Here is a 19,158-nt window from a genome sequence, read left to right on the forward strand (position 1 = left end):
CTCTTCCCCAAGGCATTTAAATTAAATGCCGGGGACCTCCTGAGGCCTCTAAGTATCTCTTACCTTGACTCAGACAACGCATTGCTATGGTGACGCAGCATCAAATGATGCCGTGGGGTCACGTGACGTTACATTACCCGCGGCATCATTTGACGCCATGTCACCATAGCAACGTGGTGTCAAAAGACTCCGCGCGTCATGTGACATCACGTCACGTGACCCCCACGGCATCATTTGACGCTGTAAGAAGGTAGGGGGCAGGGCGCGAACACGGTGGTAGTACTGGCAGGGGGGCGCAGTGCCAAAAGATGTAGCACAGGGTGCTCAATCACCCCAAACTCACCTTAGCAAACTAGACACCCTCAATATACCGCTTTGTCCTACTATGTAACTGCAACACACATCACTGCAAAATGCTCCAAAAACTAGATTGGCTATCACTTGAATCCAGTGGCAAAGTACATTTTTCCTGTTTTGCCTTCAAATACTTTCTGGGCAAGCTACCCGCCTATCTGAACAAGCTCCTCACCCCTCCTCACCACATGCAGCACTTATCATCTGAGATCTGACTCCAAAAGACTGTTCATTGTCCCAAGTTCCAACAAAGAATCTGACCGCTCCTCCTGTTACCGTGCACCTCACAACTGGAACAACCTACCAGAGACTCTCAAAACCGCCTCCAGTGTAAGTAATTTCAAGACTTCAGCTCTCACATCTTAATCTTGTCTGTAACTGTTACATACGCCCATAACATATATTATCTCTAACTGTCCTGAAATGTCTGTAAATTGAATGTAGAATCATTGCTCATTTAATGTAACCATATATTGTCATCATAACTCACAGGACATACTTGAAAACGAGAGGTAACTCTCAATGTATTATTTCCTGGTAAAACATTTATAAATAAATCTCTATGCCCATCAACTCAGGTCTGGGATTCCTGCCAGAGTTCTCAGGCAATCATTATCGGCATGGTACTCCTTGAAAACAGTTCTCACCTTGCCATTGTTGCCCTGTATGAGAAACATAGAGCAAAGGGATACTTAGAACAAGCACTGACAGCTCCAATATGATCACACTCAAAACATAAAGTACTATACTGTAAAGAGCAGGTGATACCCTTTAACAGATGTTAAAATATACAGTGCTTAGCTTGCAATAAAAATCTTGGTTTGGCGTGTTTTGTTTGAAAATGGCATGATGTGCGTGGTGCACACACAAACACAGAGTATAACATGCCATGACCAATTCTGGTTCCCAGATGCCCTCAGCATCGTCCATGTATATCACATGATCTGGGAAATAAAGGTGGGCATGGTGCATGTATAAAGTGTGGGGTGTCATGTCACCAGGGCCGCCAACAGCGGGAGACAAAGGGCACTGGCGTCCCGGGCCCCGTGAGTCAGGGGGGCCCGGCCACTCGGGCCCCCGCGTGGCCGTGGCTGTTAATTTAATTGGAAAAAAAAAACGTGGCACCCGGCACCGGTCTCCCTATTGGCCGCGCCGGAAGTAAGTGAGCTTCCGGTGCGGGCGGGAGCAGCATCGTAGCGCCGCACAGGTGCCTGCAGCGGGGCCACACCCCCCCTTCCTCCCGGTCAATACCACCACCACCCCCCCCCCCCGGTGCTCCGGGCCGTATCGACACCTCCCTCCCCCCCGCTGCACCGGCTGTCCCGCCCCCGCAGCACTTCATCCCGCCACCGCTGCTACGGGCCGTCCAGCCCCTGCAGTCACGCCACCCAAAGCAGCACCGGGCCCTCCTGCCAGCCCCTGCAGTCCTGCCACTACCACCCCCCTCATCACCGCCACCCTTCGCAGCATCGGGGCCCTCCACAGTCACTGTCACCCCCCACAGTCGCCGTCGCCCCCAGCCTCGGCCCCCCCCCTCCAGCCTCGGCCCCCAACCTCGGCCCCCCCCCCTCCAGCCTCGGCCCCCAACCCCTCCAGCCTCGCCCCCCCCCCCCCCCAGCCTCGGCCCCCAGCCTCGCGCCCCCCCTCCAGCCTCGGCCCCCAGCCTCGGCCACCCACCCCTCCAGCCTTGCCCCCACCGCCCTTCCAGCCTTGCCCCCCCCTCCAGCCTCGGCCCCCCCAGCACCACCACCCCCCCCACGGCCACCGGCACGCCTCCCCTCTGCAGCCACCAAGGAAAGTCTGATTTTTATATATATGTATTGGGGGGTTGGGGTATTTTTTTATATGTATTGGAGGGGTTGGGGTATTTTTTTATATGTATTGGGGGGGTTGGGGTATGTTTTATATATGTATTGGGGGGGTTGAGGTATTTGTTTATATGTATGGGGTGGGTTGGGGTATTTGTATATGTATGGGTTTTTTTATGTGGTGTGTGTATATGTGTATATGTGTATATATATAATGTGTGTGTGTTTGGGGGTTATATGTATTGTTTTTTTTATATGTATTGGGTAGGTGGGTTTTTTGTATGCATTTGGGGGGGGGAGGTTGTATATACTTGGGGGGTGGGGATTTTTTTAAATGTATTTAGGGGTGGGAAGTTTTTTGGTATATCTTGTGGGGGGAATTGTGTGGGGGGGAGACGTGGAGTAATTGACGGAGGGAGAGGAGAGAGGGGGTGAGTGAGGAAAAGAGGGTGTAAGGCCGCGCTTATAGTGCCGGCGACGGCGACGTCGCCCGAAAACAAATACATTGCCGCCGCCGCGTGCGCTTATAGTGCACGCGATGGAGCCGTCGCGAAAATCTGAAGCCGGCAAAATTTGATTTTTCAAGGGCCGTCGCGTCACGTGATGGCCCTTGAACAAATCAAATTGCAAGAATCCCGCGACCCCGCCACCCGGCGAAGCATAACTTTCGCCGGTGGCGACGGGTGACGTCACCCGCCGTGTCGCCGTCGCCAACTACGGCACTATAGGCACGGCCTAAGAGTGAGAAGCAGGGGAGAGAAATACATGCGAAGCGGGATGGTGAGACGGAAGGGAGAGAAATACATGGGAAGGGGGGGGGAAAGAGAGGGGGCTCGTGAGGTGTGAAATGGGCGGGGGTGGGGGGCGGCGATCAATACCGCCGACACGGGGGGGGGCCTGCTTAAAATGTTGTTTGTCCCGGGCACCACGATTTCTGTTGGCGGCCCTGCATGTCACCCCTCTTTAGTTTGTCTTCTTCTGCACTCTGCACTTCCCCATCCTCAGGAGTGTTGCTCGAAGTCCCAGCAGCTTCACTCAACTTCCCTCTGGATCTCCTGGACTCAACATCCGATCAACAATGGTTTTCAGCTTCTCTGTGTTTCTCCTGCAAGCCGCACCAACTTCTCACAGCTTCATTCTCACCTGCTTCGACATCTCCCCGACACCTGTTTGCAGGCAATTGGCCCACTGATACACTCGGTTAGGGAAGGATCCAGATTAAAATGTGATTGTAGAAGGTACATTGCATGGCCCCAATGTTGCAATGTGTGGAACTTGAAGGGGAGCGCAACTCATTCAATGGTGAATATGGGAAAATAAAATAGATACAATAGTGCAACACAGTCTCTTAAAGATGTATCTTCAAATTGGTAGGATTCTATAAATTCAGAACTCACATTCTTTCTGAAATAAACAGGCATGTGACCCAAACTTGGGTAGGTGATGGATAGTGTGGTAAATTCGTATGGATCTTCTCTCCCTCTGTATCTCAGGGTTCTTAGGGGTAGTATGATAACCCTCAGAATGGTGTAATAGCAGCCGTATATATACAGGAGAAAAAGGAAAGCCAAACATGGTGTGTACCATAAAAAACAACTTTTAATCACTAAAAAAAACGTATAGGTGTATGCTTACATCAATTAAAAGTATACTGGACACATAGGAAAAGCGAACTCTGCTCCTAAATTCTCACCCCCTCTGCTCGAGTCTCCCATCGCGTCACTTCCGGTTACCGGCGTTTCATTTCCGGTATCGCGGCGCTGGTGAATTCACCGAATGGAGGGGACCTCTAGCGCAGATCAGCACAGGTGAGTGGTATCAGCAGGGCGCTTCTGACTCAGCGCGTTTCGCTGTTGTCGCCCAATGTTGCAATGACAGTAGATACGTCTCCAACAACAATCTGTGGTGGAGAGAGGTGTGTGTTGATTTTCTTTAATGGTGCTATTAATAGGTTTCTCTCTGTATTAAAGTTTATAGAGAGCTACAGAGCATGAGATCTTCGCTGCATCATGCAACTCTAAGGCTGTGATTATACCAGAAATCGCCAGCGACGCCCCATGGCGCGATGCCGCGCAGCTTCAAAACAAAGCAATAAAATCTAATGAAAGCGCATATACCAATCGCGACAGTATCGCCGCGATGTGCTGCAAAGCTTCTGTCTCATGAAGAGATCTACAATATTCCTAGCTCTGTACTAGCTATATTAATAGCCAGGATCCCACTCATTCAGCCAGTCACACTACCTCACTGTTTTTTGGCAGACCTGGCTAGGGTTCTTTATGTATGCTAGAGTGCTGTATATTCTGCGTATAAGGGATTGTTTATACTGGCGCATACTGTTACAGCAGCGACATTTAGGGTTCTTTGGTTCATTTGGACAGTGACTCACCATACTCACTGGTCCAAACTGCAACATACATTAATAGAGGATATTTGCAGTCAGCATTCATTGATCCAGAACACCACATTCAGTGTTCATATGAAGGATCTAAACGTTTAATTCTTATTTTATCACCCATTATTTTAAATTATTTGAATAAAGTGTATGTTTTAAAGTGTTCACCATACCACCTATGTGTTTAGAGTGCCCTTACTAGGTTCTTTCTCTCCGGTCTGTTGTTATATGCACTTACCTAGGGAGCACCGACACATTTACATTTAGACAGTTGCGGGGGTTCCAGCTTTTGTTACTCATGAAGAGATCTGACAATTTGTTTTTTCACAGACGACGTCCGCATCACGTGATTGCCTCGAGCCAATCACCGTGCATCTGAACAAACCAATTCTATGCAGTGGTTTATTTACAGGGATTAAAATCATACAACAGGCCCAATGTCTCTTTAAGAAAACCAAATAATAAAATAAAATCCTATTCCCGCTAGGGAAACTAACTGACTTTTCTTCAGTCCTCTCTAAAGACCGCTGGCCAACTATACTGGTTCCCAGCTAAAACATGCCCTGGCATATACACCAATCTACACAGTCTTTGCACACAGCAATAACAAAGGGTTTTTGCTTATCTGTTTGTAAGTCCTCCGGAGCAGACGTCCCTGCTTCAGCACAGGCCTTGCGTCCTTTCCTTCTAAGGGGAACTCTGCCCCACCTGAGCCCAGAGAAACTCCTTGTAGGTCCCTCTGTAACCAGCTTCCGCAGCTGGGGAGCACTCCTACCCCCCCTTCTCTGGGAAAAACAGTCTCTGCATAGCAGCTTCAGTCTGACTTTTAAACCACTTCCTTGTACAGTTCGTTCAGAGCAGACTGATTAGCTTCAGCTGCTGCTTTTCTCTAGGGAAGATTTAACTGTATGTACAGCAAAAGTCCTATAGCTGCTCTATTCAGCCCCTAGAGGACAGTGATGGTATCACATATCCCTCCCCCCAGCGAAACATGATGATGTATCATGATGTAACATTTGATGTATCACCTTTGTAACTAATATACTTATTTTGACAAACTACTTACTGAGTGCTGTCTCCTGATTACCAGACTGCGGAACGGTATCGTATTGATATATTATTTATATAGGACATGCACCTACAGCTTACCAGCATCTACAGGAGTGCCAACTGAACTGTTTTGCTAGTCCCATGCTGTGTTTAAAAGCTGTATGAACGGTGATGCATTAGCTTAAATGGGCTCCATGTGAATGGATATTCCAGGCAAAAGGTGACACATTGTGTGCTCATTTGCATGTCATTTCCCAGAATCCCTTGCTGCAATGGGAGCACTGTATGCGAGGTGCTAATGGTTGTAAGGCAGGGTTTCAGACCTGTCTAAGACATGTGAATGTGCTCACAAGTGATATTCTTTATTGGCTATATGCTAACGGTGGAGGTTTTCTGTCGCCTTTTTCACCCACCATAACTTAAAAAAAAAAAAAAAAAAAAATATATATATATATATATATATATATATATATTTTTTTTTTATATTTTATATTTTATATATTATATATAGATATATTGAGAGAAATTATACGTCACTACGATGATGTCATCCGGATCGCTCTGCAGCTCTGCAGTTTCTGGTATAATTGAGGCCTAATATAGTTCATTTTTAAGTAGTCAGGTAGTGTACATGACAAAGTGCAATGCATCAGTAAACAGCGTAACAAAACATTCAGAACATGTATATTTTCCATACGTCTTGTATAGTAAGGACTGTAACAGAGTGTTTTTCTCCTTTCCCCTTCAGGTTTTCGGTTAATGAAGGAACCAGACAGGGGAATCAAGCAGCCAGAGAGCGGGGTGGGGTGTTGGTTGTTGAGGGTGTTGTGGGGAAAGGGGGAGGTCAGTGTTCGGAAAATGGGGATGGGGGAAGATGGATTGGTCAGTGTTGAGTGGCAGTGGAGATGGAGGGGTAGTGTGTGTGTGTGTGTGTGTGTGTGTGTGTGTGTGTGTGTGTGTGTGTGTGTGTGTGTGTGTGTGTGTGTGTGTGTGTGGTGGGGGAGGGGAGGCTGTTGGTACATTTTTTCTGTGTAAATCTATTAAATAAAACTTTATAAGAAATGTTTGTAATGTGCAAACAAAGTGAATTTAATATTAATAAACATGAGAGCCTGTTCGTTAACAAATTTTTTTTTTTTTGGGGGGGGGTTTATTTATATAATAAGATAAGAAACGATAAACCAATATTTTACGCTTTTTTTTCTAAATTATTTAATGTGCACACCCGTCCCATTATACTGTCTTCTAGAAGGTTCCACACTGCAACATGACATGGGCCATGGAACGTGACTGTAACAATAACCAATACAGCAAAGTGTTCCAGCACTCACTGACACTTTAGAAAAATATCAAACAAGGAATATGCCAAAATGAAAATGTAATATGATGACAAAAATATATAATAACTTGGAACAATGTCACACATGCGGGCAATAAAAATGGACCCTAAATAAAGTGGTGCAGGAAAAACACAGGGGAAGGGGAAAAGGACATGGAAAACCACAATGGGAAATTGTGGTGGGGGGGAAACAAAATGGAGAAGGGTAATTAGCAGGGCAACGTTTCGGGGTGAAGACACCTTCCTCGGGCCCGTTCCCTCAGGTCCAGAAGGACCAAAGGTACTTCCCTAGATCCTGCATCCCCAACAGACTATGCAAAACCCAAAACAAGGAAAATACCTAAATACATGAAAAAAGCACAGGCTCAGTAGATAATGGCCAGATCCATTGGGGGAACACAGAAAGCGCAAGAACTCCTCTAGGGTGTAATGGATGGTAAGGCAGGAATCAAAGGGATGGATGATGCTGGCAATCTCAGATTATAGAAGAGAAGAAAAGAGAAACATAGCGTTTTGATATCCATTTATATATTTTTCACTATTCACATTGTCACTTAATATTTGGGTTTGCGCTTCTAAACTTCCTTTATCACAATGTCCAGATCCAGCAAGAGGATGTAAGCTGCTGCGCAAAAAATATATAGTCAAACCGTCAAGTCCTTAGTCTGTGAAGCAAAAATGATCATTCTCTCTCCTGCTTTATTCAGGGTTCCATTTTTATTGCCCGCATGTGTGACATTGTTCCAAGTTATTATATATTTTGTCTACATATTCAATTTTCATTTTGGCATATTCCTTGTTTGATATTTTTCTAAAGAGTCAGTGAGTGCTGGAGCACTTTGTTGTATTGGTTACCGTAGTTCCTTTGGCACCCTGCAAATATTCTATTTGTTACTTTCTCAGAGCGCTGTCTATCGCTATTGTTCTCTGTGACTGTAACAATGTTACAATTGGCATGGGACCATATTCAGGGATGTGTGTGGGGGGGGGGGGGGGGGGAGAGCGGGAGGGGGGGGGTACAGTGCACGTGTTAATCAGTATTAACCATATTATGTTTAACCCTATAGTGTTTCTGTGGACTGCCACCACTACTATTGAATGATATTTACCTTGGACTTAAAGTGACTGCCCTGTACAATCTCACCGATCTCAATAGATATTTCTTCTTCCCCTATACTGGACCACTGCCTGGGTTTTTGGAATATGGCAGTTTGGTAGACCAGGGGTGAGAGGTGTTTATTCGCAAGGTGTGAGGTTATTTAGAATTTAGACATGCTTATTTTCCTTATTTTCCTTATGCTTATTTTCCTTATTTTCCTTATTTCCTGTGTTTGCACTAACACCATAGTGCCTGAGCCAACATCGTTAGGCAAAAACTTGCTGTGTGATTACTACTATGTGCTCATTAAACAATGCTGATTAATTGTTGCCAAACATTAGAGCCGCCCTCCCCCAAACACGAGCAGCCGTCACACGCACAAACATACGCTCCATGCAGCCCTTGGGTGTGGGTGTGTCCTAATCCTCCTTATACTGGAGCGCAGAAATCGAAAGTCAGGAACAGAAGATGAGCAGAGGTGGCAGAAGGAGTGACAGCAGCAGAGGCAGAATCATCGGCAGCATCAGGACCAGTGTCGCTCCCGGAGATGCTGTCGGTGCACCCTTCCTACCCTGTCCCCAGCTATGTGTTCACCAGGAGGGTGTATCGCTCGGAGTTATGGTTTCATGTGGTCCACCTCTGGCTGGTTATTTTCAATACCATGACCCGTACCGTAATTACACTTCCATGTGCACCGCTAACTGAATTCCTACAGGTACATTGAACAAGTGTTTATTTATTGTTGAGGACGTGGCCACAATCGTGCACTGCATTTTTAGGAGAGGGCCATGTGGCGGGCGCCTGCTGGTCCAGCACTAGCAATTTAGTACACCCCGTCTGAAGGGTGTTCGTATGGACTTTTGTTTTCCCTTTGGAGCAAGGAGGCCAATTTGGTGTGGGAGAGGGGGGGGGGGGGGGACCAAATATCTAGTCTTCCTGGTTTGTTTTTGGGGGCAGGAGGGGATTTAAAATGGGTGAGTGGAGGTTTCTGGGTTTGATGAGGTATATTGGGGAAAGGGGATGTTTGGGCGTTGGAGAGGGTTGTTGGCGAGTATTGGGGGGGGGGGGAATGTAGATATTGAGGGGTTGGTGTGTATTGTTGGCCAGTTGTGTGGGGATTCATGAGTTGTGGGTAATTTGGTGTGTAGTGTGTGTTTGGAGTGGCGTGGGTTGGTTGTGGAGTGTGTTGGAGGGTAGAAAGGGAGGGAGGGAGTGGTGAGTGTGTGGGGTGTTTTTTTATATTTTGTCAATAAAAATAAAAACTTTAATTTATAAAAATTGACGGGGGAAGAGGGTATGGGTGATAGGGGTGTGCTAGAGAAGGTTCCTTGAAAAGGTGAGTTTTCAGGGAGTGTTAAATATCTGAAAAATGGAGGAGGGTCTGGTGGTACGTAGTAGGGAATTTCAGAGAGGGGGCAGCATGGGAGAAATCTTGCAGAATGAGAGGAGGTAATAAGGCAGGAGGAAAGACGAATGTCATTGACAGAGTGTAGGGGGTCATTTAGGGATATATTTGGGGATAAGAGCTGAGATGTAAGGGACGTTGTTGAGAGCTTTGTAAGCCAGAGCTAGGGTTTTAAATTTGATTCTGGAGGATATAGGAAGTCAGTGTAGGGATTTGCAGAGTGGCCAGGAGGAGTGGAGCAGTAAGCGATGTAGATGATGGGTATCATCGGCATAGAGATGATACTGAAAGCAAAAATATTGTATTAGTTCACCAAGAGAGGTGTAGAGTGAGAAGAGCTGAGGGCCAAGGACCGAGCATTGTGGGACCCCAACAGAAAGAGGGAGTGAAGAGGAGTAGACACTAGAGAAGGAAACACTAAAGGAGCAGGTGCAGTTGGGCGGAGGAGATAAAGGTGGCGAATAGGTGTTGAGGGTTAGAGGACAGAGATTGTAGGAGTGAAGAAAAGTAGGTTTGCTTGGCAAGGGAAAGGCAGTGTTAAAGGACGAGAGTATGAATTTATAGTGGAGGAAGTCTGCTCTATATCGGGATTTCCTCCAGGAACCTTCCGCAGTGCGTGAGCATTTCTGGAGGTAGTGTGTAAAGTGTGTGTGTCATGGTTATGTTTTAGATTATAGGGGGGACGGACGTGTGGTGGCGGGAGCCATTTGTTTAAAGCTGATGAGAGTACTTTCATATAGAGAGGTTGCCAGGTCAGGACAGGAAAGGGTAGAGCTGGGAGGAAGGAGAGGTTCTAAAGATGCAGAAAATTGGAGGGGGTCTAGAGCAAGGGTGTGCGAACTGGGGGGCGAGAGATTTTTCTTGTGGGGGACCTCACATCATTTCTTCAGACAGCATAAAAAGCAAAAGTCTATTATTTTTTATTAATCATGGATTGTACATAAATGAATTACCTTTTCCCTAACTATACAAAAATGGTGACATTTGGTTATCCTGTAATATTCCATTGAGGTTATAGCTCTGATTGTGCACATAACAAAAATCAAAGCTTTGAGAAACGGAAGGATATCAGAGCTAATATTTCTAAAACTTCTATCTCTGTCCAAGCTCGGCCCTATAAGGCTCCTACAGAGTTTCTCTGATCAACACGTAATTAACCTAGCCCCAGTTATCACTAAGCAGTATTGCCGACTCCACTCCAAGTCATCAAGATATTTTGATCCAGTTGTTTATTTCTAATATTGATTCCGTCAATGTCTGTCTGTCTGTCAGTTGTCCTGCATTTCTATGGCAAATGGAGAACCGAAGAACCAGGATTGGACGGCAAACTCATGATGATGTGGAGAAACGGTGGTAATAGTGTTGAGGTTCCCTTCTCATGTCAGGGTCTCTGCTCAGATGTGGATTGCCAAATTAGTATAACCCAAGCCTGGGTGCACCCCGGATCCCAATAAATGACACAGAGTCATGTATCAGTTCCCTCAGGCTCCGTAGTTCAGACTGACGTGCCGAGTATATGTATTACAGAATATATATAGCAGACAATAAGTTTCAGTTTCGATTCTCTGTAAACCATAAGTTTCAGTTTCGATTCTCTGTAAACCATAAGTTTCAGTTTCGATTCTCTGTAGACCAGCTGAATTCACAGGAAACCGAGAGTTAGCAAAAAAGGCTCCTGGTTGAGTTTCGATTCACCTCAGAGAGAGAGAGAGAGACTTATTAGCTTATATAAAAACATACTGCGTTATTTCCAAGCCTTGCAGTTAAAGCAGATTCAATATGGCGGAATGCATACAAAATGGACGAATAGTTTCTTATAATACTTTATTACCTTCACAATAGCGCTAAGCTTCGGCATGTATAACCCTGTGTAGCCATGTCATCTATGGCTACTAACCTGCCCTACTCCTGGCAGTATGTCCTGCTAGAATCAGGCCAGTAGTCAATATGGGGTTTCCCCACTCACTGGAGCTGTACTTGAGTGACAGTGGGAGGCGGTGACATCCGGCCTGAGCATGTTCAATCATTGAACAGACTTGGTACCCTTCTCCTAGCTGTACTTAAGGGCAGTGCTGCCCTAAATTTGGCAGTGCCTCTACATATTTGAGAGGGGCTGGTCACACAGCCAAGAGCCTGACTATTGGGCCTTCTCTGGTCCTATTCTCCTCGGGGGAGAGTGAGTGTGTACCATACCTCTGCTCATGCTAGTGGGGCAGGAAGAGCTGGGACTGCTGCGGGTGTCCTTGGTCTGTAGTGAAGGTCCAGGGACCATCCTTCAGTGAGTAGCTGACAGTTGCTGCATTGGGCAGAACCCTGCCGTGACCTGTGCTGCACAGAGTGGGAGAATAAACCGTTCCTGTTGTTATACTCCCGCCTAGTGTGTGATCTTACTGGGGGGGGGAGCAGTGATAGTTCTACTGTAGGAGATCATCTCCATCTACCTGGAGCCTACAGCAGATGGAGGCGCTGCATTGCTAGAGAACCACGTGGGTAATGTACCCCAGAAACCCGATCCTGCGTCCCCACTACCATCGACGGACAGCTCAGCCCTCCTGTTACCAGCAGGTATCATGCATCACACGACTAGTAATGGCATAATCTCCCAGGGGGTGGGGGGGGAGAGGAGGGAAACACTGTTACACCTGCATACCTGGTCTATTGGTATACATTCATGTGAAAAAGAATGTACACCGTCTTTGAATTCCATGGTTTTACATATCAGGACATAATAACAATCATCTGTTCCTTAGCAGGTCTAAAAATTAGGTAATGTTAGGAATGTGAGCACACAGCACCACAGGCACACGCCAACAGCAACGGCAACGACCATGCTTCAGGAAAAAATGGTACCGGCAAGTATTCACGCAATACTCCCCATCTGGCATGGCACCATCTAATACCACAACCCGGACACGTCCCTCGCTCTGTCGGTGTGTGTATTCATACCTGCCACCTCAGTTCTAGGGACAGGTCTGGTCTGCGGGCTACTCCGGCGTAACAGGTAAATACAACCTCAGATGAACAACACATGACATATTACACCATGTCATGATTTATTTAACAAAAATAAAGCCAAAATGGAGAAACTATGTGTGAAAAACTAAGTACACCCTTACTGCTTCCATAGGAATTAAGATGCTAAGTAGCAGACAGGTGCTGCTATTCAAATGCCCTTGATTAATTGATCATCAGCAAGTGTGACCACCTCTATAAAAGCCGAAGTTTTAGCAGTTTGCTGGTCTGGAGCATTCAGGTGTGTGTTAACACAATGCCAAGGAGGAAAGACATCAGCAATGATCTTAGAGAAGCAATTGTTGCTGACCATCAATCTGGGAAGGGTTATAAGGCCATTTCCAAACAATTTAAAGTCCATCATTCTACAGTGAGAAAGATTATTCAAAAGTGGAAAACATTCAAGACAGTTGCCAATCTTCCCAGGAGAGGACATCCCAGCAAATTCACCCCAAGGTCAGACCGTGCAATGCTCAGATAAATTGCAAAATACCCAAGAGTTACATCTCAGACTCTACAGGCCTCAGTTAGCATGTTAAATGTTAAAGTTCATGACACTACAATTAGTAAAAGACTGAACACGTATGGTTTGTTTGGAAGGGTTGCCAGGAGAAAGCCTCTTCTCTCTAAAATGAACATGGCAGCACGGCTTAGGTTTGCAAAGTTGCAGCTGAACAAAACACAAGACTTCTGGAACAGACTTGTCTGGACAGACGAGACCAAAGTGGAGATCTTTGGCCATAATGCACAGCGCTACGTTTGGCGAAAACCAAACACAGCATATCAGCACAAACACCTCATACCAACTGTCAAGCTCGGTGGTGGAGGGGTGATGATTTCGGCTTGTTTTTGCAGCCACAGGACCTGGGAACCTTGCAGCCATTGAGTCGACCATGAACTCCTCTGTATACCAAAGTATTCTAGAGCCAAATGTGAGGCCATCTGTCCGACAGCTAAAACTTGGGCGAAATTGGGTCATGCAACAGGACAATGATCCCAAGCACACCAGCAAATCTACAACAGAATGGCTGAAAAAGAAAAGAATCAAAGTGTTGCAATGGCCCAGTCAAAGTCCAGACCTCAACCCGACTGAAATGCTGTGGCTGGACCTTAAGAGACCTGTGTATAAACAAATGCCCACAAACCTCAATGAACTGAAGCAACGTTGTAATGAAGTGGGCAAAAATTCCTCCACAACGATGTGGAGAGACTGATAAAGTCATACAGAAAACGATTACTTCAAGTTATTGCGGCTAAAGGTGGTTCTACAAGCTATTGAATTATAAGGTATTTTTCACACATGGCTTCTCCATTTTGGCTTTATTTTTGTTAAATAAATCATGACATGGTGTAATATGTCATGTGTTGTTGTTCATCTGAGTTTGTATTTACCTAATTTTAAGACCTGCTAAGGAACAGATGATTGATATTATGTCCTGATATGTAAAACCATGGAATTCAAAGAGGGTGTACTTTCTTTTCCACATGACTGTACCTTGCAAACTGAGCTTCAAAGACCTTCATCGATTACAGGAAATAGCCCCATATTGGGACTTCTTCGGTCTTTCATACCATGCTGAACCCTTTAATTACTGAAGAAATTGCACCTATTTCTGGCCATGTGAAAGTACAGGAGAGAGTGTCCGTTCTGTCTCTTGCTCCTATTGGCTGTTGATTGGACCCTTCTGACATTTGGAGCAGTGGGTAATAGATGACTCACTATACAGTATGTAAAATAATATTTGACAAATGTTTTTATCACCGCGTTTTTTTCATACTCCTACAATGTAGGTAGCCTATAAAAGTATATATGAATAAAATAAATATTAGGAGCTGCTAGTTACCCTGTGCATTTATTTTCAGGTTCCGTGAGTTAGAGGGCTTGTGTTTATCAAAATCTATTTTCTGCCAAAGCTCACACAAAACGCCAGATTCATTAAATGTCGCACTGGAACTATTTTTCTTTACAAATCTGGTGATGTGTTCTGCACCAGGGAAAGCCTGATAAATGAACCAATGGGTCAATAGCTGCAAAATTCCTATTGTATTAGTATTTGTACACTTTCTAAACATATCTATATCATGTTATATTATGGCAATGATTACCAACAGGGGGTTTGGGACCCATAGGGGTTTGCGTTGTGACACCAAAGGGTTTCCCCCAAAAAATATGTAATGGTGAGTTCCAGGTCCTATAGTGGGTTCCGGAGTCCGTGTGGGAACAGTGCACTTACTGTATTAAGGTCCGAAACTGCACCTTAACATGGGTGCTGTAGCCTACAATTAAGCAGGAGCTTCTAACGTCTCACACCACTTTGCTTTGCCTCAACCGCAGCAAGGCATTGTGGGGCGTGACTTTGGAAACTATTGATTCCACCCATGCTGTCTGCACACACTGATGTGCAGGCTGGGGCCTTATTAAGCGTGTGCTCCCCCCAAACTAGCTCAGGGCACTACACTGCCTGGGATCATTCAAACAGCTTTGCTAATGAAAATGAAATGCTATCTCAATATAAATAAAACGCAATAAACGTCCCCAAAAAACGCAAAATATAAATTACGCATTATACAAGTGATATTCCCCCTATGCCACTGCACTATACTATAGAAATGTGAAGGGACGCGGGTCAGGAAAAAAAATAAACTACCAATGACGTTATCATATATAAATATATTTACAGTTATTTGAAATTGGACAATACGCCAATAATCTAACAAAAGAAAAAATTAAATCATAAACCGTGCATCAGTACATATAAAAAGTCAAACAGTGCATACAAAAGATACACAAAAAATAGAGCTGCAATATATAAAAAAACTTAGCAAACTGACACCTAGGCAAAAAAAACCCCAACATTTTGGGCAAAAAAGCTGCCCTTTATCAAGTTTTTTTTATGTTGTAGCTCCATTTTGTGTATATTTTTTCTATGCACTGCTTGTGGACTTTGTATACTGTATGTATTTGTGCACGGGTTTATGATTTTTTTTATTGCTAGATTATTGGCTTATTTTTGTCCAAATATAATATATAGTTATATACAGTACAGTATGAGAACTTCATTGGTTATTTTTTTCTCCGAACAATTTTGTTAGCAATAGTTTGAGTGGGCAATACAATTTATTCACTAGGGGTTCGCAGAACAAATATTTTCTTGCAGGGCGCTCACAGTGATATGTGGTATCTCTCTGATACCCCTTGAAGTGAAAAAACCTGGATTGAATTTTAATGTGAGCTTCTTATGACCTTGGGCAAGCCAACTAATCTCATTGTGCCTCAGGCACCAAAAATAGATTGTAAGCTCTATGGGGCAGGGACTTACGCCCACCCACCTGCCACAAATAAGTAAATACGCAGCATGCAAAAATTTGTTTTAGTGGGGTGTGGCCACAACTGTATTTAATAATAACAAACCAGTGCGCCAGACTGTGCGTATCCAAAAAACACACCACAAACCCACGTACGCTCTTTTATAAAGACATCACTTGACTAGCATGCCAACCCATATCATCACCAATCAATGACGGAATTGGGCCCCAGTCTGGTGTCAGACTACTAAACCCATCAAAGGGAAGGCCACATAACTACTTAAATTGGCCTTGACCCTCCTCCTATTCAAAATGACACCATGTTCAGGAAAAAAAGGGACCCCTTTAGTTTGTCATTTATTCGTATATATTTCTCACTCAATCCCCATGATAATGTGAACAATTGTAGGTCTGTTATGTAGATTAACCCTATATAAGAAGCACAATGTAGACAATCGACTGATGTTAACTAAATTGATGTATTGTATTGTATTGTTTGTCTTTACATAGCGCCATTAATGTACATAGCGCTTCACAGTAGTAATACACATGGTAATCATATAAATAACAAATAATATAAATAACAGGTCATGAGAATAAGTGCTTCAGACATAAAAGTAACATTAAGGAAGAGGAGTCCCTGCTCCGAGGAGCTTACAGTCTAATTGGTAGATAGGGAGAACATACAGAGACAGTAGGAGGGAATACTGGTAAGTGCGTCTGCAGGGACATACTTGAAAACGAGAGGTAACTCTCAATGTATTACTTCCTGGTAAAATATTTTATAAATAAATAAATAATAGGGGGCCAAGCTTTATGTACATGTGTCCAGTATGTCACTGTATTATGTCAACAAGTACCAGATACACTGCAGTAAGTTCACTTTCATTATACGAAAAATAGGAGTTTTTCTTTCTTAGCTCCTAAATGTGTTAAACTGTTGAAATCAAATCTGAAACACTAAGGTTACTATAAAGTTTGAGTGAAATGTGTGTGTTCAAAATGTCCTCCTGCTGAAACGCACGCCCAAAGACGAGAACGCCGCTGTCTGTATAAAAATCGATAACGCGTTGATCCAGCTGCCCCCCACTCCTGAGTCCCGAACGATGCGAATCCGTTTATTTCAGTCCTCCCAGCGCCCATCCTTTATTATGAAACATTTGATTTAAGTGTTACACGTAGGGTGACCAGATGTCCCGTTTTAGCCGGGACAGTCCCGGTTTTTCATGTGCTGTCCCGGTTTCCAATTAATTAGCCAAATGTCTCGTTTTTTACTTGGGGTCCTGGTTTTTAGGGCTGCAGGAGAAGGATGCCGGATGCGGAGAGTGGAGGATGCTGGCTGCCTCCCAAGCAGGGAGCTGAGATTGCAGGAGAATGCCGGGCTGTGATTGGAGGATGCCAGGCGGGGTGCTGAGTTTTGACGAGGTGCTGCAACCCTTCCCTCAGCACTGCCCCCCTCCCTTCTCTCCTCCAGTAATGCCAGGCCCTCCACTTCCTTAGGCTCCGTGGGCCTGCTGGTCTCTCCTCTGCACTGGTCATGCTGCTCCAGCATGCCCATCCCTGGACCCCAGGTAACCCACATGCCCCTCTCCCCCCTCCCAGTCACCTTACCCACCCCAAGGGGGGAGAGGCCTTATTTTTATGTGTGTGTTTGCGGAGGTGGGCTTATTGTGTCACAGTGTGTGACTGTGTGACTGTGTGTGTGTGTCTGTGTCTCTGTCACTGTGTGTGTGGGTGTGTGTGTATGTGTCTCTGTCACTGTGTGTGTCACTGTGTGTGTGTGTGTCACTGTGTGTGTGTGTGTCACTGTGTGTGTGTGTGTCACTGTGTGTGTGTCACTGTGTGTGTGTCACTGTGTGTGTGTCACTGTCTGTGTGTGTGTGTGTCACTGTGTGTGTAACTGTGCGTGTGTTTGGGTCACTGTCTGTGTGTGTGTCACTGTGTGTCACTGTGTGTCACTATCTGTGTGTGTGTCTGTATCCTCCCCTCCAAATTCTATCAACATGGCTGCGCGGCGACACGTAATGCACATTGCCATAACAATGAGACACTCCGCGGCATCAAGTTGACATGACAACGGGACACATTATGGCGCCGAGGCATCACATGATGCATCATTGTCATGGCAACATGTCACCGCCTGACGGCAGTGTCTCGTTGTCATGGCAACGGGGTGCGTCACGTGATGTAATTTGTTTTAGAAATAATTTTTTCATGTGTCCCGGTTTTTCATTTTGAAAATCTGGTCACCTGTGTTTTTCTCTTCTTTGTCCACCGCTTTTTATTTTTCCCCTATGGTTGTTATTCCCCCCCACGTTTTCCCCCCCACGTTTTTTCCCCCCACCTCCCTCCCTCTCCAGACTTGTGATTTTTTGTGTAGCCCTCTTTTTCCATGTTAGGCTCCCTCCTAGCCTACAATAGGCTTATGTTATACATTTATTGTTTGTATACATTACTGTTCGTTTTCTATTGATGTCTTTTACTTTTTTTTTTTCATTTTGAGTGCTGGGAACATCTATTTCATTTTGTACCATAATTCTTGCTCTGCTTCAAGCACTTTATAACTTGTCTTCTTCGCTAAACACCAGTTTGTAACCATGCACTTCATGCGCATCATGTCGTCACCAATTCCAAACAATATTGATTAGATGATCAAATAATACTTTAATGTAACAATGTATTGTGAGTCACCTACAGTTGCGCACATTCTCATGTAAATCGAGTGATTTGTCTGCAAGATGCAACAGAAAAGAAAAGTGGTCCCATTTTTTTTCCTGAATACAGTGTAAGTATATATTTTTTCAAATGCATTTTGGGAACTGATATTAAAAAATATTCTATCCAATATCCCAAAGGTGAACCTCTACATGCTGATATAAACTATTCTCTTCCCCTTCCAAACCATATGCCTAATTTCACATGTATTACACATTTATTGTATGTTGGAGACTCAAGAGACCTTTGGATATTTTTTTTTAAATAACATGTTGTAAACTAAGATTTGACCTGTTCTAAATAATAATCATTTTGAAAAGGAAAAATCAAACATCTAGTGCCTGAGTAGGGACAGAGCCAGTGAATCAGAAACCCGTTAGTGGGCTCTCAGACTGTTAGTGGGTTCAGACTGTTAGTGGGAGACTGAGACGGTGAGAGGCCACCTGAGGTATCAGCTTCTTATAAATAACTTATGTGGTTCACAGCAAAGGAGAGCAACCATTGGTTAACTTGGACATCAATCAAGTCCATCTAGGGGCGTGAGTTGTCATCACACCTCAGCTGATTGGCTACTGGACACCTAAAACTCGAGAGTCCTTTTGCTACCCCGGCCATTGCTTCCCGCTGCTGTCCATCAAAAGCTCCCAGACTTCGGCGGGTTTAGCATCTGGGACC

The 19,158-nt window shown here is 44.8% G+C and overlaps 1 long non-coding RNA gene across 1 annotated transcript; it reads right to left on the reverse strand.

Annotated features, from left to right (window-relative positions):
* Positions 1–287: 287 nt before the first annotated feature.
* LOC142496544 (uncharacterized) lies at positions 288–5,435 on the reverse strand. Its single transcript, XR_012802048.1, has 3 exons — positions 4,796–5,435; positions 3,856–4,062; positions 288–1,016 (listed from the first exon to the last, which is right to left on the reverse strand). It is a non-coding gene; the product is annotated as an uncharacterized LOC142496544 (long non-coding RNA).
* Between the last annotated feature and the right edge of the window lie 13,723 nt (positions 5,436–19,158).

This window comes from Ascaphus truei, chromosome 6, assembly GCF_040206685.1.
Source record: "Ascaphus truei isolate aAscTru1 chromosome 6, aAscTru1.hap1, whole genome shotgun sequence".
In the NCBI taxonomy this organism is placed as follows: domain Eukaryota; kingdom Metazoa; phylum Chordata; class Amphibia; order Anura; family Ascaphidae; genus Ascaphus; species Ascaphus truei.